This window comes from Giraffa tippelskirchi, chromosome X (genome assembly GCF_054371585.1).
Source record: "Giraffa tippelskirchi isolate mGirTip1 chromosome X, T2T-mGirTip1v1.2.pri, whole genome shotgun sequence".
NCBI classification, from domain to species: Eukaryota; Metazoa; Chordata; class Mammalia; order Artiodactyla; family Giraffidae; genus Giraffa; species Giraffa tippelskirchi.
This window is the reverse complement of record NC_137289.1, coordinates 85,168,757-85,191,762: the sequence shown is the minus strand read 5'-3', so window position 1 is coordinate 85,191,762 and position 23,006 is coordinate 85,168,757. Positions and strand designations below refer to the sequence as shown.

At 38.3% G+C, this 23,006-nt stretch overlaps 2 long non-coding RNA genes across 3 annotated transcripts in view; one reads left to right on the top strand and one right to left on the bottom strand.

Annotated features, from left to right (window-relative positions):
* Nucleotides 1-23,006, top strand: part of LOC145536828 (uncharacterized) — a 78,641-nt gene that overhangs the window by 14,189 nt on the left and 41,446 nt on the right. For both annotated transcript variants that reach the window (XR_014076028.1, XR_014076029.1), the window contains exon 2: nt 12,699-12,802. This is a non-coding gene — a long non-coding RNA (uncharacterized LOC145536828). The remainder of the gene's footprint in view (nt 1-12,698; nt 12,803-23,006) is intronic.
* Nucleotides 1,709-20,688, bottom strand: LOC145536830 (uncharacterized). Its single transcript, XR_014076037.1, has 7 exons — nt 17,358-20,688; nt 15,635-15,724; nt 12,687-12,812; nt 11,288-11,497; nt 10,650-10,973; nt 10,126-10,256; nt 1,709-9,038 (listed from the first exon to the last, which is right to left on the bottom strand). It is a non-coding gene; the product is annotated as an uncharacterized LOC145536830 (long non-coding RNA).

The following is a 23,006-nucleotide window of genomic DNA, read 5'->3' as shown; positions in this document are numbered from 1 at the left end:
ACCCTAAACCAGGCCCATAAATGGCACCCATCATTTTCATTCACTTTTCATTAGTTATAATCATCTGGCCACATATAACTACAAAGGAAGCTGGGAAATGTAGTCTAGCTTAGCAGCCACATGTTAAACAAGGGGAGAATATATTTTGATGGGCAACCAGCAGTCTCCTGGGACTAGGCATAAAACGAATGTTAGGATTCTTTTAATACCATCTGCTATGGATTAGGAGGGATGTTATTAGTTGTTCTTGCCTTAAGTATGGAGAAGGCAATGGCACCCCACTCCAGTACTCTTGCCTGGAAAATCCCATGGACGGAGGAGCCTGGTAGGCTACAGTCCATGGGGTCGCTAAGAGTTGGACACGACTGAGCGACTTCACTTTCACTTTTCCCTTTCATGCATTGGAGAAGGAAATGGCAACCCACTCCAGCGTTCTTGCCTGGAGAATCCCAGGGATGGTGGAGCCTGGTGGGCTGCCGTCTATGGGGTCGCACAGAGTCGGACATGAGTGAAGCGACTTAGCAGCAGCAGCAGCAGCCTTAAGTATGGAATGTCATGTTTACTCTCCTAGAGGGTCCTGAAGTTTAAGTATAATTCAACAGGTATTTGTTGAGCATCTCTTATGGGCAAGGCACTGTTGTTTCTGTGCAGATAAAAAAAGAAAAACTGTCCCTGCTTTATCATATATTAGAGAATCAGAAACTCAACTCCAGATAATGGAACATCAGACATCAGCTATCAATAAAGGGAGATACAGGCTTGAGAAATAAGGCCTTCGTGTACCTTGGAAATCACCTCACAGAAGAATTTAATAAAAGTGAGAATGTGATGTTTCAGAGACATTAGGAAATAGAGAGCACTTGACAGAATAGGTGCAAACACTAAGATGACAAAGGACTGGAATATAGGCAAGGATCATAGAAGCAACTAAAGGGCATTGGTATCTGATCAATCAGCCCATCAGGTAATGTGCAGACTGTCCTTCCCACCAGATTAACATCTGTTTTGGAACTCTAGGATATGAGAGTCCCTGCCTGATAAGATTCCTTCTGTGCTGTACTATCCTAAATCCTGCGGCCTCTTCTGTGACTACCCTTACAGGTTTATTTCCTCTACACTGGCCATTATGCCAGCAAGTCTTATTCCAAAGATGGACATGTTAAAAAAAAAAAAAAAACACCTTTGATGAGGGAAAAAGTGTGGTGATTGACATTTGTAAGAGGGAGCTGAGCACTGTCTCTAGCCCAACTAAGAATGGCATAAGATGCCAACAAAGGAGTAGAAACTCTTGCCTATAAACATTGCATGGGGTCATATGCCTATGAAGTCACCAATCTAACATTTGGGTATTTAATTTTTGGAACATCAAAGATCCCTTCAGCTACTCAAGGATTGGACCTGTTACTCTAATTACAGTGATTACCTTTCTGGATACATCCTACTTCCCATAGCCTTAAAATTTCTATGCCCTATTCCTATCCCACCCTTGTTCATCAATAATTTTTTTGCTTTTCACGTCTTTAAAATTGGGTCTGTGCTTCTCAGCATTTCTAACCAAAGCAACTGAAGCTGGGGGTGGGGCGGAATGAGACCTCAAATCACTTACCCAAGCTGAGTGGTTAAGATAATCTTTTTTAAAAACTGAGGTAACTAGTGTGGTTAGGAAAGGACAGTGAGGTAGAACTTGTTTTAGCATCAAAAACAAAGCTTTCAAAACAGTACATTTTTATTTGACATTAAACAACAAACTCCCCAGTTTGTCTCAGTTGTGAGATATAGACAGCTTTAGGTTGCTTTTTTGCTGGTCATCCAAACTGAACAAGACTTTTCAATCTTCAAAACAACCAAGGCTCAGATATTATGTACTTCACATCAGTTCACAAGTCCAAGTGTGTCTTCCATTCATCAGAGCATTTTGGCATAGATCTCTTTAAGGTAAAAGGGTAGATGTAAAGCCGTTTCTATTTCTCAAGGAAAAAAAACTGTTCACAACATTTATGCCACAAAAATCAGATGACAGAATGTTCTATTACTCTTGTCTATCAGTAGTGGTGGCCTTGGGATGCCAGAAACTGTGAAACAAAGACTGTTACTTTCTCCTTTCCAATAATGCATCTCTCATCCCTACCTGGAGAAAGGGGAGTTACTGGATCCAGGTAATAGTACATATTAAACACCAGACATTATTAACATCAGATACACCTTATGCCTAAAAAAAAATGTACAAAGCAAAAACTACAAACATTACCCCAAATCCCCTTCAAATTTGCTCCCTCCAGCAACTATCCCCTGCCATTCTTTTATTTCCTTCTACATTTACAAATTTGTTGTTGTCTTGCCATGTAAACTTTAAAGTTTAGATGCTTTGAAAGTATGTATGAATTATAGAGAACGATAAAGTCCTCTTTCTATGTAGTGCACTGATTTAGCTTTAAGACTACCTTATGATGGAGAGGTCACATAGATTTAATAAATTCCATAATTATATAACCCAAGGCTTAACTGATAGCCATTAAGCCAAAAATTATTTCTTAAAAAACTTTTAGAAATGAGTGGGGACAAAGGACTTTGTCATCATCTTAATGGTGACCAGTTATTAAAATTGAATTACACTAAAAACAGCAATCCCCAAGTTAGATCTGGAGGTAGCAATGCTTTTAAGATCAACCCTTTTTAGAATCAGGCTTGACCTTTTCTTTCACTCTTCCTCCTATCCCACCCTCTGTGAGTGATTTAAAAATAGAAAAGGCCAAAGCCCATTTGGCTCTAGATGTAGATAGACTTTTTCCCCTCCAACATTAGCCAAATACTTTCAATTTCTGTTATTCTTAAGACTTAAGCATGGTAAAATTGTTAGGCTATTTTCAAGTCTTATCTTAAGCAGGTTTTGATAGTGAAAAAGAAAAGATTTCTAAGTTGTAAGTTGAGAAGCTGTTGTTGCAAAACACAAATCATGTCTCCATCTCCAAACTTGATAAGTAATATTGGAGGATTGTTTTTAAAAAAGACTTAGGCAGTATATATTTGTCATAGACAAAACTGTGTGTTTCAAAACCAATTGTGATTTGAGTATGAGTGGTTCTTCAAGGTTGGTACCAATGAGACTGAGGTTTGGGAATAAGTTGCTTCTCATCCCTCTTTCGGCCCACGATGGTCACAACCATTTTTCATGAGGGATGGATTAGGAAAACTGAACTGTTTTATTATAAGGAAGGATCTTGCAACTTAAGGAGCAAGCTCAGTAAAAACCCCTGCTTATTGTAGTGGCCAGAGTGGTTGAAGATGGAGTAGGAATTAAAACACAATATTATTGAGGATGTAAGCCATAGCCCTAATCAGAAAATAGGCCAAAAGGCAAATTTTACAAGTTCTCTGGGAAGGCATTCATTTTCTGATGTCTCTGGGGGCTAGCTAAGGAGAATCTAGCTAGAGAACCTAGCTAGAACCCAGCTAAAGAGCTTATACACAATAGGCACTCAAACACACTTGTAGAATGAATGAATAAATGAAAAAAATTAACAATAACCTCTTCTCTTATATACCAGCTTCCAAGTCAAGTAAGTGTCTTTCAGTCAAGATTTTTTTTGTTTTCTGTCTAGGAATTAGCACAATGCCTTGAAATAGATACTCATTCAATGAAGTTTCACTCCATTTCTTGTTTTTTTTTAACTGCATCTCCAAGACAAATTACCTTTTGTACCAGATCTATTTCATTTAGCATCACCTTCTTCAATGTTCGTATGAATAACTGAAAAGCTTATTCCTTCTCTACAAAACATGTCAAAGAGAAGGTGATCTGTTTAATCATTCCATCTCAGTATCTTAACATCACAGCTACTTTAGTTTTTTCAACTAATGAAAGAACTGCAATCTCCTATTAGATTTGTTCTTGTGTGTCCTCCATGAACTAGTGAGATTAAAGTATATTTTGGTCTAGGTCTTTTAAATCTCTTCATTTTCCTCAGCACTTAAGAACAGTACTTCATTCAAGTGAATAATTTACAAAATATGGAAAATCTAAGAAGAATCTTTTTTATTGTCTTCCTGACTCTATGCCATAATAATCTTAATTCTCATCTTACCCATTTAACTATAATAAAAACAGAATATTAATGAATTAAAGGACAAACTCTGAGGCCTTTTATCAATCTTCTGGCTTCAATCTAGGTCAATGAGCACATGACATTGAAACTTTCTAGAACCAAGAAAAATATCTTCATTTTACATTGAAAGAACCATATTTTTTTTTCTATTTTTTAAATTTCCAAGGCAAGTCAATAGGTTTTCTGGACCAGACTTAACCAGGAAAACAGGAACAAGAATTCAAGAAACAGGAATAGGATCTAGAGAACAGGAACTCAAATATTTACTCAAAGATGTTTTTGGATCTTCAGCTATGATCTTTGATCTATTTAAAGCCTTTTAGACTAGGCCCATTTCACTTCTCTTATGCTCAGGACCTAGAATGATGTATTTTACATAAAAGATGCTGTTCATCAAATTTATTTAAAAGCCAACCTGAACCATTTTTTACTCTTTCAATGTCTCTATGCCAGGCCAGAGTGGATCGAATTCACCTCCATCTTCAGCATTCAGCATTTAAAAGACCAATGGAGAGTGACAACATCTTGCTTTTTAAACAAACAAAGAAAAAATTCCATTCCTTCAGTCAAGCCAGGGAGCAAGTGGCCTTCTGGTCTGCATTTTATCTTTCCACCTAATTCAGCATTCAGCATACTGCCTTGCACAATTCCATTCTGCCCATGTTTTTATCATCAAATAAGCTGAGCAATGGTTAAGTAACTTTTATTCTGGAGTCCCACACATGTTATTTACTCCATCTGATAAGGAGAGTCATTTTTATATCCTAGAGCATACACAGTTCTGAGCTTTATAGATAGAAAGTAATCAGTAACCATTCCTTAAGCCAACAGTTAATTCTTTAGATCTGTATAGAACAGTAAGCTTTGTAAAATTTACACAGATCTCTGTTGCAGGTTCAACAATATAGACAATGAATTTTTGCATCCCTAGTTGCTATCTCTTGAAATAAGAAAGAGTAAGTAATCAATGTTCATTCAGCAGATATGGCTTATATATGTAGGCCAGTTTAAGACCTACAAATTGATTTTATACATTACTTTCTGCTGCCCAGAACACAATAAAGATGGATTATCTTCATATCTCTTATGCTTATCAAGGAGACTGGCACATAATTATCATCCAGTCTTGCATTCATCAGACATTTAGTCGTTTATGTATCATATTTGAAGTGTTCAATAATTAACAATGATACAAAAAATTCCATTCCTTCAGTCAAGCCAGGGAGCAAGTGGCCTTCTGGTCTGCATTTTATCTTTCCACCTAATTCAGCATTCAGCATACTGCCTTGCACAATTCCATTCTGCCCATGTTTTTATCATCAAATAAGCTGAGCAATGGTTAAGTAACTTTTATTTTAAGTAACTTTTGTAAGCCTAGTATTAGGCATACCAACTGAGGAAATCAAGTTACACTTAGGGACATTGTGCTTTAGAGTTCACAAAATACTGACATATGTATTGCCTATTCTCAGCTGTAGGCACAATAAAATGATAAATTTGTGTATCTCTTTAGTGCCTATAACAGTGAGTTCACATAGTAGGCAACTGATATTAATGACCCATTCATTTACCAAGTATCTAAACTCTCAGTTTATATAACTATTTATACTACCTTTCTCATAGTGGGTCAAGCACACAATGAGAATCTGTGGCTCAGATGGTAAAGAATCTGCCTGCAATGCAGGAGACCTGGGTTCAGTTTCTGGGTCGAGAAGATCCCCTGGAGAAGGGAATGACAACCCACTTCAGTATTCTTGTCTGGAGAAATCCATGGAGAGAGGTGTCTGGTGGGTTACAGTCCATGGGGTCGCAAGAGTCAGACATGATTGAACGACTAACACAGACAAACAAATGTCTGTCTCATGTAAGTTTTGTTCACAGAGAAAACACCTAATGTTTTATATTTATGTAGCATTTTATAGTTAGAAAGCTCAATCTCATTCATTACATTTTCCTGTTACCTGGGAAAATATACTGGTAATTATTTAGTTTGACATCACCAGTAAAGTCTTTATTGATTAAAATAAGTAATATCTAATTCCTTATATGTAAGTAGTATAGGACATAAACATCCCTCTTACTACTTGGGAGCATTGTCTTGGATTTCACAGTACCTGAAACAATAGCTGGCATATATAAGGAAATTAATACTTATTCATTCATTCATAAACGTATAAGCCCATTGGTACTTATACAGCACTTCAGTACAAAGCACTTTAAAATGTACTGCCTATCTAAAATTTTTAATTATTCTATAATAAGAACATTTTTTTCCTTTGACATCTGTAGTGCCCAGAATATTGTCTGGCACATTATAAGTATTCACAATAGCTTAAATCCCTTGTGTTTGCAGTATACTTTATAGTTTAAGGGTTTGGAAGCCTGGCATGCTGCAGTTCATGGGGTCACAAAGAGTCAGACACGACTTAGCGACTGAACAATGTTTTCTTTTCTGTGACTTGGAATACTACATCTTTACTCAAAATCACCATAGCCACAGAAACACAATGGCCACAAATACATGAATTACTCATTTATCATAGACTTAATTCCTAATATCTGTATAGTATTACATACTTTTGAGAAAGCACTTTATTCACGCTTTTTTTCTTTGTATATACAGTGCCTAGAAATGTATATACCACGTAATCAATGTTCATTCATCAACTCTGAAAATTGTGATACACTTTTAAAGTGCATAATAGTTTATAACTCACACTCACATATTTTTCTTCATATCACCTGGATATGACCATAAGTAATCATTATATCCTTAGTGTGTACAGGGACAGGCACAAGGAAAGAAATTATTATTGTTCAGCACACAATCCCTGGCAATTACATCAGGAGTGATAAACTGTGGCCCACAGACCATATTCACTTTTTTTTTTTTAAAAAAAAAAAAGCAAAGAGACCATATGGCCTGCAAAGTATAAAATAATTGCCATCTGACCCTTTACAAAAAGGGTGTGATAACCCTTGATTTACATAATGCTTCACAACTGACAATGCATTTTCAAATGTTAGCTGTGCATGGATGCCAATACATTATTAATGAGAATGACTGGCTTTTTTTCTGTGTTTTACAGTGCTTTCATATATATTATCACTAAAATTATCTTTCCTTATGGTAAGAGGAAAAAAATCAAGGAAAGTATTAAACCTGCTAAATATTCCCAAATTTTCTCATCTTTAAGCCTAGAGGTAGGTATTAAACCCAGAGACAGAACTGATACAGCTTACCACATTATCAGGCCACTACTATGAGCAGGGAGTTCATGCTCCTTCCTTGGGGCCTCACTATGTGTTAGGCCCAATCCTCCTTCATAACCATCAGTAAGAACCCCAAACCTCAGGTGTCCTGGTCACCCAAGCTCAAAGAAGCAAGATGTTGCTGGCTGGCACTTCTCAGCAAACTGGCACATCTGTATATTTCTTATCTAATTCTTCTCATTGGCCTGGAGCATCTCTTCACATTTTCTCTAGATAGCTTGGCACTTTGTTTCCCCTCAATAACTGAACCTGATACTTTCCTTCTCTCATCAGCCTAGAGCTTCTGAGGAAAGAGGGGACTGAAATATAATGTCAGCTATGTGTCCCTCTCAAGTGGAGAGGAGGTGAAGAGAAATGGAAGTTTAAAACTTCAAAAACTTAATAAGTGGCTCAAAACTGTAATAAAAACAGGCCCAAGCATAATAATATCACTGATCTAAAGATACGTTTTTTTTTTAAAAGGTTAACAGCAATATCAAAAAGGACATCTCAAAAGAAGTAGATTTAAATGGAGACATGAGAAGAAGGAAGGGAGAACTGAAAATGTCGAAGAGTAGGGAAAAGAGCAATAGAAAAGAGCTGGGGTTTAAGATTCTCGTCTTGGAATTTCCTTTGGTCCTAGGGCTTATTTCCTTCCTGGTATCTCTGTTATGAACCTCCAGTTTCTCATCTAATTTAGTCTTGAAATATCTGCCTTCTGTCTTATATAGATAGGTTTGAGTCTTAGCTCTTTATGTGTGCTTGGGCACTTCCATCTTTTGGGCCATAGGTCTTCAAACCAAGGTTTTTTAATTCCATCCTGGGTCTTTGGCCTTCTGTCTCACTGAGACTTGAGTCTTCTATCCAACTCCAGTCTAGACCCTTGGACCTTCTGTTGGTTTTGGATCATCTCACAGGAACGGCCTGGCATAAGGAACAGCTCTGCAATGCTTATTTTGATAGCTGACACTCTGCACCTACTGGAAGGGGTTAGGAGGCCCCTTTACAAACACACACAAGAGCACACACACACATGCACAGAAAAATATGCAAGGAGAGAGAATTGCATGAAATCAAAGAGGGGGAGACATAGACTCAAGAAATACTCAAAAGTGAATAGAAAGGCAAAAGGAGAGAAGAACCAAGAGAACAGAGATGAATGCTGAAATTGAAAATCACAAAGAACAAAGAGACACTGGGGCACACAAAGCATGGGAAATAAAAGAGAAAATGGCCCAAGAAAGGCACAAAGAATATGTAGAAAAGAGAAATATGCAAGATAAAGAGTAGAAACAGCAGAGGGTAGCCAGTATCAGAAAAGGTGAAATGTCAAACCAACAAGGGGAACGGGTGACAGAGTTCACAAAGAGAAAAAGAAGAGAGGCAGGCATAGCAAGAAATGAGCAAAAGGCACACAGCACATAACTCAGGAGGCTCAAAGAGAACAGTGAAAGAAGAGCTAGATCTAGCAGAGCAAGGAGAATCAGTAACAAAATGAAAAAAACTAGAGAGAGACATCTAAGACAAGACACAGACCACTCATGGGTACAAAAAAGTAAATGAGACAAAGATATACAGAGAAGAAACTAGCAAGAGAATCATGGAAATGAGTAAGACATACTTTAGTTAGACAAGAAAGACCAAGACATTCAAAGAAGAAATATACAAGCAAACAAATACACACTTATGAGTTTAAAAGATAAGCAAAGGCAGACATTCAGTGGAAAAGGGTAAGAAATAGAAGAGACAAAATACAGTGAGGAGCACGATAGGCACAAGAAGCATCACAAAGAGGAGAAAACAAAAAAGTACATTAATAATTGCAATAATCTGTTATTAGTGTCAGTACCATTTGTATTACTACTAACAATAATAATTATAATAACAATTACCACCAACACAGATACTCTTCTACTTACAAACTTTTAATTTGGGAATTTTTTACATAGACCCAAACCACGCCAACTCTGTGCTACTAGATGGTATCAGTGGTCACTCGTATTGTGTCAAATGAACTTATGAGACTTCTTAGGTTACCTTTTACCTACCATGTACTAGGCACTGTACTAAGCACTTTACATACATGATTTCATTTAAGCTTCACAAACAGACAAGCCTAATCAGACTCTAAATTGCCAAAAGGTTGTTCACGTAATGAGTGGCAAAGGTAAACACAGAATATGTGCCTCAACATTCTGCTACAACTTTCCCAAGATTTCCACGAGAGCCAAATAAGGTGCCACACATGAGTGAATATTATACATAGTAAAGGGCCTTTAGAGAGCACCTAGTTAATCCTCTCATTTTATATCTTCACCTTTCCCCATTCCTTTAGAAAATTGACTTGATTTTCATACTTTTGACGATTATAATGGCTGCTTCAGGGACTAGGTTTTCTTTAATATTAAATCCGAACTGCAGATTCGCTCACAAGAGTGAGAGAGGCCAGCCTTTCAGCAAAAAACAAAAACGTTTTTGGCTTAAGTTTCTATATGTTTAGGCCTCTATGGGTGGCAAAAAGATCTATGTAGAAAAGATAAACAGACAAGGTGAAACTAAATTACCCTATGACACAACTGGTACACAGACTATATTATCTTTTGAGTTGCTTTAGTGAAACCAACTGTTAAAATATAGGTTATTGATCATCCTCCCATCTCACATTCAGCACCTCTTCCACCACAGATCACTATACGTCATCCCACACAAACCTCCATCAAACAGCCATTAGCTCTAAAGTAATCCTCATAGGATTACACCAACAACTTACTTCAGTCTGCTATTCTAAAATGCTAGCATGCCAGGCATGCTGATCTTCCTTGGTGTGTTCACATTTCTTGCTCTTTGCACTGCTTCAGAGAAAGATAATGATTTGGCAAATATGAAGGGAACAACCAGGAGCTACAAAAGAAAACAAGAAAGAAACCATGTAAATGCCATGAAGAAGTATTAACTGAGTATTGTGCTAGAGTTATGGGAAGATCCAAATTAATGAGCTATAGAAATTGTCTCTACCGAGCTTAGAAAAGTATAAAGTTGACACTTTTAGATCCTTAGAGATAAAACTAATATAACTGCCTCATTCAACAGAATAGGAAACTATGGCATAAATAGGAAAATGTCTTGCCTAAGAACACTTGGTGAGGCACTGGAAACAACATCATCAATCACAGCCTTATTCCTTTAATTGGATAGTAATCTGTACAAAGCCTATGCAATCAGGACTTTCTACACTGAACAGTTACCTCTACCTCCCAACCTACATCCCCCTAACCATCCTCTCTCATCACTGACCTAGAGTACACAGTGTGCTAGTTCTTTAGATCCAGTCTGATGATAGACAACTTTGTGCCACTTCTAATCACATTCCCATTCATAGTTGTGAAGGTTCTGTCAATTAGCAGGCAGAGCATAAAAAGATAAATCTCTGTTATATCTTCTCAAACAGCTTGGTTTTTGTTTTGTCCCACGGCTTTCCCAAGGCATCTTGAAGTATGTAAATGATTGGCAAAGTTCTCCAACCAGGGCCTCAAGGGAGACTTCGGGGATCAGAGGGTCCAGAATGATGATCTGCCCATGATCAGTGTCACAGATGTGTCAGTCATCATCCATGTTCTCCTAAAAGAAAGAAAAACTTAGCTGTAAGCCTCTACCACATACTACAGTCCCATCCTAAACACCTTAACTAATGCAGCCTGCTATTTTCTTCACATCGTCATTTTAACCCATGTCACTCTCAGTTACTTCCCAGGTTAATTAGGAAGCAGTTTGTTTGTTTGTTTGTTTGTTTTTACCAAAGCAGACAGATGACAATGACTAAACAATCTAAATGCAATCTAATAATCAATCTAATAACCAATCTAAGTGCAATGTGTACTGAAAAACAAGAAATTAAAGACTATTTATTATGCTTTTAGGGACAGTTTACCCACCTCTGGATGTGTGACGGTTGTCTTGAGACTTCACCTTCTTAACTGGGCCCAGGAAAGAATCTTGGTAGAACCTCCTGGCCTAGAGTTGTTGCTCAGTGGTAGTGAGTCTTTCCCCTGGAGGATCCTCATGCCCCATCTCCACCTAGGAATCGTCAAAGGGAATGGGTCACTAACACTGTAAAGCAACAGGCCTATTCTTTTGAGGTAGATCTGGAAAAGAGATAAAAGAAAAATAAATTACTGAAATGCAGTACACTGGGAAAGTCTGTCCCAATGAGTAACTAAGGGTTAAATTAAACTATGTCTACCCTTTTCTTCAGATTAAGGACTTCAGATTTAGAACTGTGTAGAGCTTTATATTTTATTAATAACTACCAGCCTAGCAACATGCAAATTCCTCTATTCATTCAAGCTCCATTCCCTGTACTTCCCCTCATTTCCAAGAGCAATTTAGAGCTGAATAATTACCAAAATTCCCATATTTTGTTTTAGTCACCAGTCTCTACTGATGAATAATCCTCTAAGAGCAGTGGTCCCTAACTTTTCTGGCACCAGGACCAGTTTCATGGAAGACAATTTTTCCATGGACCAGGGTTGGGGAAATGATTTTGGGATGATTCAAGTACAGTACATTTGTTGTGCACTTTATTTCTATTATTATTACATCAGCTCTACCTCAGATCACCAGGCATTAGATCCTGGAGGTTGGTGACCCTGCTTGAGAGCATGGATTTTTAATGTCATTGTGTTCTCAAAAAATATAGTAGAGGTCAAGAAATTAAGGGATTGAAAATAATAAAAGGAGAAGCTAGCTTTCTCTATCAAGAGAGCCATCAAGCCACTTGAGAAGAATTCCAATGTGGTCTGACCATATGAATTCTGTAAGAATTTTTCACACTGCCTCAGGCTTCTTTTATAAAGTACTATCGAAAGAATTGAGCAATCCATCTCAACAAAAGTGCATCTCTCTCACCTACTTTTGTAGCATTCCCTTCTTTTATTAATAATTTGTATATTAAGCGGTAAGATGTTAGAGCATTGTCAAGGTAAACAGAATTGTTTTCTTCTCAATCTACATGGTATAGTTCTTGAATAGCTTATATAAATGAGGTACCACCAAAGTACCAGGATATTCAAAAAATCAAGAATGGCTACAGGCACGTAAAACCCCAGTTATTACAACAACTAAGCAAATCTATGCAAAAGGAAAAACAAGGTTCCAATAATGTAGCTTACACAGGCCCTTGGGTCTCTATTATTCTACCCTTATACTCAAAAAGAAAAAATGTATAGGAATTGATGAAAATTGGCTCATGTTCTGTTTTTAAAAGGAGAGCTATAGGAAGTTAAAGCCTTTAAACCCAAAGACAGAATTCACACAATAAGCTCCTTACACTACCTTTTTCTCCAGGGAAACTGCAAGCCACCCTATTAGATTGGTTGGAGCTTATCCAGATTCTCAAAAGGAAAGACCTGCTGAATATGGAGCTTCTTCAAGTTGCTTGCAGTCCTCAGGTATGATGTTCTTGGAATGTCCGTGAGAAGAAAGACAAGGCAGGGTTCAATATGATATTCATGGTGAGATTTGACAGAAAACAACAGAATTCTGTAAAGCAATTATCCTTCAATTAAAAAAATAAACAATTTTTTTTTAAATGCTGAGAAAACCTCAACAACAATTAAAAAAAAAAAAAACCCACTAAGAAGCATTAACCTGAAGCATTAGATATAGGTATCTCTTGTCTCTCATCTCTAGCTTGTTGTCTCCCTAAGGTCCTGTAATGGCCAGCACTGGCAGTATCACAGAAGAACTAAGCAAGTATAGAAAAAAGAGCTAAATGAAAGTATGAGTCAAACTAATAGCCACCTTGAGGGCTGTCTAAGTTCGTGGCCTAAAGGTGCTAAAAGTACTTCAAGATGCAAAGCAACAGAGGAATTGCTACTGCTGGCTGGAAGTAAAATTGCCTTGATCATTTTTAATAATTGGTTACCGGCCCTTACTATAGGATAGGAGGTCACTGAAGAAGGTCTAAGTCAGGTTTGCAATCTTGAAAGTATTTTTTATGTTATGGTATAGTCACGACTGAGCGACTTCACTTTCACTTTTCACTTTCATGCATTGGAGAAGGAAATGGCAACCCACTCCAGTGTTCTTGCCTGGAGAATCCCAGGGACAGCGGAGCCTGGTGGGCTTCCGTCTATGGGGTCGCACAGAGTCGGACACGACTGAAGCGACTTAGCAGCAGCAGCAGCATAGTATGGAAAGAACCAGGTATGGCTTCCAGATCCTTAATCAAGAATTACCACATTATGAGGATCTTTATGTCATCATCAAACAAATCCTAGAATGTAAAACATCACTTTTTCAACTCTATTCTCTAGATAGGGCTTCCCATGTGACTCAGTGGTCAAGAATTCACCTGCCAATGCAGGAGATGCAGGAGACACGGGTTCAATCCCTGTGTGAGGAAGATCCCTTGGAGTAGGAAATGGCAACCCATTCCAGTATTCTTGCCTGGAAATATTCCATGAACAGAGGAGTCCATGGGGTCACAAAGAATTGGACACAACTGAGCATGCATGCATTCTTTAGATAAGAGGTCCAATAAAGCCAAATTGGTGTTCCATAATGTTCTCAATATGAGAACAGGCTTCAAAGTCTTCTGGCAAAATCCTTCCCCATCCTTATTTAACCTAAGATTAAACAATCCATCCCAAAATATAGACTTCCAGTTAAACATGGCAGGTCATACATATTTACTGTGCTCCTTGAAACTCCATTAATGATGGTAAGTGGACAATCCATATGCAATCAAATTTACCCAAAGAATCTTAAAATTAATGAATCCAAACTCAAGTTCATCTATACACTGCTTAGTTAATGTACCTAAAAGGAAACAACTAATCCAGTCTCCCAAGATCTTCTGAGCCACTCTGAATTGTATTTACTGAGTTTGGCTACTCTAGCATCAGAGTCCTCTAGTTTTGTTAAATTTAGCAGGTCAGGTAAGTTTCATACAAATACCTGAGATTTAAGTTGAGTTGGATTTTGAAGGACGCCAGTGTTAAGTGCCAATTGTCTGTAGCCAAATATACAGTAGTGGGAAAATAGTTTTCTTCTATTGAGTCCTTAAGACTTGAGGCAGAGAAAGGTATAAGCTCTGTTTAACAATACACGTCTATACTCTTGCCATCTGAGCTTATAAGATTTGTGGGAACAGTTAGTTAAGTTCAGATATTACTTTTCTTCACTTCAAGCTGGTAAAACATTTTCCCAGGATGCTTTCACATATAGCATTTTAGCAGCCACCACAGATTAACTTCTGACTGTTTACTTCAAGTCACAAACTCCCATCCAGGGCCCAAGTGCTCTCAAAAGAAATTATTAATACTTCATCATAGCAGCCCTGGGTCTTAAAATCTTCTATAACTCTTAGGGAGGTGATTAGAGAGATATGTAGACAAGTTACAGAAAAATAGAAGAAAAGCTCAAGGGGAATATGAGAAAAGACACATAAAACCGGGGTCAGGAAACTCCCTCCAATCCTATATATTAAAGTTCTATAATGAGGAAAATCAGAAATCACAATAACCATTTAGAGAAATCCCAAAAATTTTAATTGCTTTCTTTCTTGACCCTTTGAAAATGATAAAACATAATTTTCAGGGGTTGAGGTATTCAATTCAAGCCCCTGTCTTAATTCATCAGCAGTCCCTAGACATTGAAGTTGAGATGGATGGTGATTTGATTCAACATCAGAGTCAAAACCAAAAGGTAGATGTTCTTATTCTCAGTTCAGAACTTTTTCAGAATCTTTCCAGAATCTCACTCCTTCTGCCCCCAAATCCATGAAAAAGAATAGTGATTCACTCCATCTAAGAAAACTAATGCTTCATTAAAATGCATTTGTAAAAAGCAAGGAATACTGGAATAGTGCCTGTAAGCCCTCAGATTACACAGCTCCTGACCCAACTGATTAAGGTACTCCCTAGGCACACCCTGCATTTTCCCCATTGCCATCACTTTGCTTAGTAACAGTGTTTTCCCCCACTCTTCTTCCTCTATGAACCACAGAATTTCCCCATAATTTTATGGTACTCATCAAATTGCCCAACACCATAATAATTTGTTCACTTTTGTATCCACTATGAGATAGCAGATTCCTGGACAGGAACTATGTCTTTGATTTTACTATTTATTCCAGTGCTTGGTCTAATAAATATTTGTTGAATTAGCACAAGGATTATCTCAAATTTGAAGATGCCCGCATTCCCAGAGCATCCCTTTCTACAACTGCTAGAGATTTTATTTCAAGCAATGAACTGAAACAAAACTCCAAGATTCACCTTTGGATGCTGTTCAGTGCAGGCTTCAATCCACCTAAACTTGATCCATCCTTCCTCTTGAGTGGGGGGGAACCAGCTCAGAATTCATCCCTTTAAAACAAAGTCCAATAAATAGTTGTAGCTGTATATTAATATTGAATGATAACTTGAGTAACTACAATAAAAGATTTCATAAGCACAGACCAGTGTTTCTCAAATTGGGGTGATAAGAACCCTGGGGGTTTGTGGATATATTCTCACAATCTCCAAGTTCTATATAAATTATTTAAAATGTTATATAAAATATTATATCTTTGACAAATCTATTTTGAAATTGGAAACCATGTTTACATTTCAAATAACTTAAGTCAGTGTTACTCAAAACATTTACTCTTTAGGATCTCAAAAAAACTTGCTTCTTTAAAAGGTGCTGCATCCTGACAAATTACTTCAGTTTGAGAAACAAGAAGGCTCAGGACTATTCATATATTACCTCCAGTCAGTCAGACAAATATCTTTAGGCACTGGCTGGGGGAAACAAGCTGTGAGGAAATATGGATAGGAATTAAAATGGGCAGTAAGAGAAGCCAGCCTCATTAATACAATTCTTCTTGCTCTTGCTGGGATACATGGACATGCACCAAAAATAGTTTTCAAATTTGATGTTAATATTTTTTCAGTTGGATCTTTGTTCTTTTTACACCAGAGAGGCTAATCTTTTTAGCTCACAAAAGTATTTGTTGAAAAAGATGAAAGGGAAGAGGGGAAGGTCATGGTCTTCTTAGAAAACATATTGCCCTCTTGCCAAACAGGATCCACAAATATCTCAAACTAAAAAGACACTGCTATTCTCATCTGTTCTCGGGCAGAGAGAGAATAAAAAGGGTACAAAGTTCTAACATATCAGATTTATACTCCCAATCCCTAGAGCTTGAAAAATTCAAGCTTAAAACAATCAACAATTTGCCAGCCTGGATATAGCCAAACACAATGGCCAGGCGTTATTTCTAACCACTTTCCATGCATTCAAAAAAGGTAAAAACCAAATGACATTAAAATAAACCAATTACACTACCTAGGTGGCTGTAATAGTAATCATGTCCTGGACCAAAGACACAGTTAACCCACCTCAAGTTCACCCTATCAACATCAAACCCTAGTGTGCTCATTTTTTAGAACTCTATAACACATAATTCACACAAGACAGCACTTGATTATTATGTTCTACAGTTATTTCAAGTGTGCTTATATTAGCTTTTTTAACAATATAACCATATTGGGGATGAGATTATTTAGGACTATAGCATTTCTATCCCTCACTTCAATATGGCCTAGTATAGGGCCAGATAAACAATATTACTTTTGTAATTTTGTTAACTCATATGAAGTGAAGTGAAGTCGCTCAGTCGTGTCCGACTCTTTGCGACCCCGTGGACTGTAGCCTACTAGGCTCCTTCGTCCGTGGGATTTTCGAGGCAAGAATGCTGGAGTGGGTTGCCATTTCCTTCTCCAGGGGATCTTCCCAGCCCAGGGATCGAACCCAGGTCTCCTGCATTGTAGGCAGACACTTTACCGTCTGAGCCACCAGGGAAATGTTAACTCCTATGGTGATATATAAATTACAGATGAGGTAGAAACATGGAAGGAGACTTATAGGACTCTCCAATTTTTGTATGGGTAGCATCTAAGAGAAAGAAAATGGAACAGGGAAAAGAGTATTTAATAGCTACAAAGTAGTACTTACAGTATTCTAAAGAGCCAGAGACTCTTCTTACAGCTGTCCAAGGAGCTAGTAGTGCAAACTGCACCCTGAGCTGGGCCGATCTTTTGACATCCTTCTCAGACAACAGTATCCTTTTTCAGTGATTACAAAGAACTGCTGTGGTGATAATTAGTTACTTGCTTCAGCAGTTCCATTTAAATACTTCTCTGCCAAACACCTTGTACGCTAGAGGCTGGGATATTATTCATTTGTATTCATTTTCACTATTGAAATTTATATCCAAAAGACTGATTAGACCTTGGCTTATTTTTCTTTTCATATAAAATGAGGAAACTGGTTCCATCATTTCTAAGTCCTCACTTCAATGTGGTGCTTTAGGTAACTTTAAAATAGCAGAATTAAACAGGATACATAAAATATAATAGATTAATCAAACAAAGTGATCTATGGTTTTCAAAAGCACCTCAGCACGTTCTCTTATTTTATCCTTTTACAGCAACCTTCTTGAAATAAATACAGACTAGTTGGCGCTCCAGATGAAGAAATTTAACGATTAGGAAGTTTAGGTAGTTTTTCCTAGAAGTGAATACTGGTGAAGCCAAACAAGGAGTGGTTTGAAAATGGTGGTAGAGCCCAAAGATACTGGTCTTAAGAGCTCCATTCTAGAACTCTTTTGGTAATATACTAAACTATCAAAGTCACAGTGGTCTATCCACAGACTCACCACCCTTAGTAAAATGAGAGACACTGGTCATCAGGTACATGATATAAATGGATTTACAGACTTCAAAATTTCAATGACCAGCTTATCAATTCCACCCTGCAATCCAGATGTCTTTCTTAAAAAATAAAACAAAAAAAAAGGTTTTGGTTGTATCCTGGCAATTGGCACTATACAATGGCAATATACAAGAGGAAAGGAGAGACATAGCCAGGCAATCTGCTTTGAAAGGAAGAGTCAATTTTCAAATGATACTTATATATAATGAAAACCCAAAATAAAGGGTAGCAATCCAGTTCCCTTGAGTCTGACTTGCCTTGAGCATGTTGCCTAGTAAAGCAGTAACAGAGGGGATCAGGATCGGTTCTGTCCCCAAAATATGACAATAATCAGAACTGGTATCGTTAACAAATGCAGGAAAAGGAGTGAAGGCCCAGTCACCTAGTTCAGGCCTGCTTTTGGTAGTCCATACTGCACAAACATCAAAATGGTAGGGAGATCTTGGGCTGATGGGCTAAAAAGTGGGACAATCAGTACTGTGTTAATAACACAGAAGGGGCTGTGGGTGGTCAGCACTATTCAGAAGTAAGGCAAAGAAGGAAGTGGAAGCATCTGTGTCTGATGGGTGGGACCAAGGAAAGTGAAACTGGGAATTATAGAAATGCAAAGTGGGCAGAACAATGACATCTGGGACTGTTAACATTGTAAATCCAAGAGAAAAGAGTTTTGTTCAGTCAACATTTCCCAGCAACAATGCAAAAGGGGCAGGGCAGGGGTGGGAGGGGTGAGGGGGCATAATCTTATCTGGATACATGGACACCTGAAATTGTGAACATTAAAAATCCATAAGAAGTGTCCAAGGGCGGCAAGGGGTTTGAAGAGGGAAGATAAGGGCCAGGCCATGATTACTTGGAATTTGATACATTGGAGCCAAGGAAAAAGTAGTGGGAATGTGGGTTGCCCTTTGATGGACAAGTTCACAGCATAGTGCAGTGTTTATAGTTTATTATACCATGAGAAATTAGAGCTGGGAGTACTTGCCTAACAAGGCCAGGGAGGAAAAACCCATTGCCAACTGCCATTGCGCTCATCAGCAGTCCCAGTAAAAGTTTTGTGTCATCAGCAGCCCATGCAGTAATACAAAGGGGGTATGAGGGAATGATGTCCTACTCTAATAGAAGGGTGTATAGATAATAACTGCAAATATTCACATCAAGAGTCAAAAAAAGAAGCCTTAAGTCAGTACTCCTGATCCATAGTGAGGGTACAGGGGTCCTATCTAAAGATCATATGTTTGATATATTATTGGTGCATATTAATTGTCCAAGAGCTGAGGTCATGATAGCTGGGTGAGGGAGTATTACCAAAGTATATTGATAAAGACAAGAATTTCTATTATGTATATTAACAGTAAGGGATCCTGGCAGGGAAACAGTATTCCCTGCACTATTACAAAGGAGATACAATAGTCCTAGAAGTAACAGGATTATGGGAAAGTGAAACTCTGCACATTAATTGTCCGAATGGAAAGGTCTTAGCAATGGGCAAACTTACTGGAAGGCATAGGAAGTGAGGGGGAGATGTCCTAGTCTAATGCACATTCACGAGCTAAGGAAAGGGAAGGCAACAGGATAAGATGAACTAAGTTGCAATTATGTAAATTAATGTTGAAGGGACATGGTGTAGTCAATTAAAATCATATACCTTGTACAAATATAAGAATCTTAAAGGGAGTATGAAGCCCCAATAATGTAATTGTCATTACACATATTTGAGAAAGGGGCCTTAAGTGGACAGTACCCCATGCAGTAAAGCAAAGAGGATGAAAAGAGTCAGGGAGACAAGTTAACTCAGAAGACCATAGACAACTGTAATTACACATAGTCACAGTCCCAGAACAAGGGCTTTAAGGTGTTAAGTTAACCTGTGCTTCAATAAGTGAAAGGGCTCTGATCTAAAAAGCAACAGCTGTGGACAACTGAGAATGTGTACAAGACAATTAAGATTGTGCACATTAACTGCAAGTGTGTAAGATCTTGAATAGTAGGCACCTCCCGCTGAAATCTAAATAGAATGGGGAGGGTCCTTACCTGAGGTACAGGTACAGGAGCAAACGTAAGTACATATATTAACAGTCCAAGACAGTGAATCTTAGCTAGTCAGAAGTCCCTGCAGTAATGTAAACAGGGCAAGGATATGGGATCCTAGTCTAACATAAGGGAGCATGGACTACTGAAATTATGCACATTTAAACTGTACAGAAGAAGCAGGCAATTGATTAGGACCCCAATGCAAAGGAGGTGGAATGGGATGGGTTCCTAGTGTAATTTTGCACATTAATGTCCAAAAGAAAAACTAGTCAGTAGTCCCTGCTTTAATACTAAAAACTCAATATATTAGTTTATCATGAGGGCACATGCACATTGAGTCCCAACAGAAAGAGTTTGGGTCACTAACATCCCCTGATATAATGCAAAAAAGGAGGGATATTGATTTAAAGAGAAGGGCGTTAAACACTGGAATTTTGCATGTAAATACTCCCAGAAAAAAGTAATGGAGGTAATTAATATATATTTTTATAAGACAATACAAGGGACTGAAGTGAAAGAATATATTCGTGGTCAGTTGTCATGGTTCACTCTATTCTAGTACAAAGGTCTTGAGTAAAGGACATCCACTACTGAATACAAGGGAAATGAGTGGAGTCTTTATACACTGCAGAGGAAGAGGAACAAATGCAATTGCGCATTAAAAAGCGCAAAAAGAGGGGCCTTAGTGTTCGGGACCCTAAGGTGTAATGTGAGAGGATGAGATGCACCACAATAGTCAGTACCCTCTGTGGTAAGCAAAGGGAGTAGAAAGGGAATGGAAACTAGGCTAACAGAAGGGACCATAGCTACAGTTAAGCACCCAAAACCCTTCCGTGTAAGGCAAAGAAGTGGAGGTAAGAGGGAGCAGGATCCTAGACAGCAGAAGGGAACACAGCAGCAATTATCACCTTGACAGTCCCAAATGCCTTCACAAATAGTTTAAAGGAAGTCCTGGGGTCCTAAACTAACAAAAGGGACCACATCTGCATTTAGGCACATTCACGGGTTCCAAGTACCTTCTGTGGTAATATAAACACAGCTGGAGGGCATGGACTCCAGACTAAGAGAAGGGACCACAGTTGCAATTAAGCAGTTCTACAGTCCCAAATACACTCCCAGGTAATGTTAAAACAGTTAGAGGGCATGGGATCCTATGTTAACAAAATGGACTACAGTTGCATTTAGGCACCTTTCTGTCCCAAATACCAACAAGTAACACAAGTGAGTCGAGAGGGGTGAGATCCTAGAAGGACTGCATTTAAGCACATTAATAGTCCCTTGTACCCTCTTTTATAATGCAAATTGAGTAGAAGGGCATGGGAATCGAGACCAACGAATGAGACTGGATAAGCAAGTACAGTCCCATTAACAGTCCCAAGTACCCCCTGCAGTGATAAAAAGGCAGTTAGGTGGGAATGGACTTTGAACTTAACATAAGGGACTTGACCTGCATTTAAACACAATGAAAGTCCCTTGTAGCCTCTGGGATGATGCAAACGGAGTCAGGTGGGAATGGGATCCTAGGTTAACATAAGGGACTACAGCTGCATTTAAGCACATTAAAAGTCCCTTGTACAGTCGTGGTAATGTAAATCTAGTAGGAGAGAATGGGATCCTAGACTAAGAGAGACTGTAAGTGCAATAAAGCTCATTATCAGTCTCAATTACCATCTGCAGTCCTGAAAAAAAAGAAGTAATGCAGGAATGGATTTTGATGTTAACTTAAGGCACTATACCTGCATTTAAACACATTAACAGTCCCTTGTAGCCTCTTTGGCAAGTGAGTTAGGTGGGGATGGGATCCTAGGTAACATAAAGGACTGCAAGCAGCATTTAAGCACATTAGCAGTCCCTTGTATCCCCTTCGGTAATGTAGAGAGAATTAAAGGGGGAGAGGGAATCTTAGACTAAAGCACGGGACTGTAACTGCATTTATGTACAATAACAGTCCCTTGTACACTTTGGGGTAATGCAAATAGAGTAGGAATGATGGGGATCTAGACTAAAAGTAGGGACAGTAGTGCAATTAAGCCCATTAAAAAGTCCTATGTATGCTCTGAAGTAATACAAAGGGAGTTAGGTAGAAATAGGATCCTGATTATCATAAGGGACTATAGTTCCATTTAAGTACATTAACCATCCCTTCTATCCTCTCTGATAATGCGAATCAAGAAGGAAGAGAATGGATCCTAGATGAGATAAGGGAATGTAGCTGCAGTGAATCACATTAACAGTTCCAAGTGTCCTCTGCAATCATGCAAAGGGACTTAGTTAGGGGTGGGATCCTAGGTTAACATAAGGGACTGTAACTGCATTTAAAAACATTAGCAGGCACTTGTACAGTCACTGGTAATGCAAAGGGAGTTAGGTGGGAATAGGATCCCGGGTTTTAAAAAGGAGGGGGAGGGAAAAGAACTGTACAGGCACATTAACAGTCCATTGTATCCTCTGTGGTAATGTAAATCTTTAGGAGATGGGAATCTAAACAAAGGGAAGGAACGATGGTAGTTCATTATCAAGTTCTATGTAGGCTCTGCAGTAATGAAAAGGAAGATATTAATAGTTGGGAACAGGATCCTAGGTTACCATAAGTGATGTAGTGGTATTGAAGGCCATTAACAGCCCCAAGCACCCTCTGCAATCCTGCAAAAAGACTTACTTGAGGATAATATCCTAGGTTAATGTAAGGGACTGTAGCAGCATTTTAGCACATTAACAATCCATTATACTCTCTTTGGTAATGCAAATCGAGGATGGCCTGGGAATCTAGACTAACAGAAGAGAGGGCAGTGCAAATAAGCCCATTAACAAGTCCATGTAGGCTCTGCATTAATGAAAATGGAGTTAGATGGGAATAGG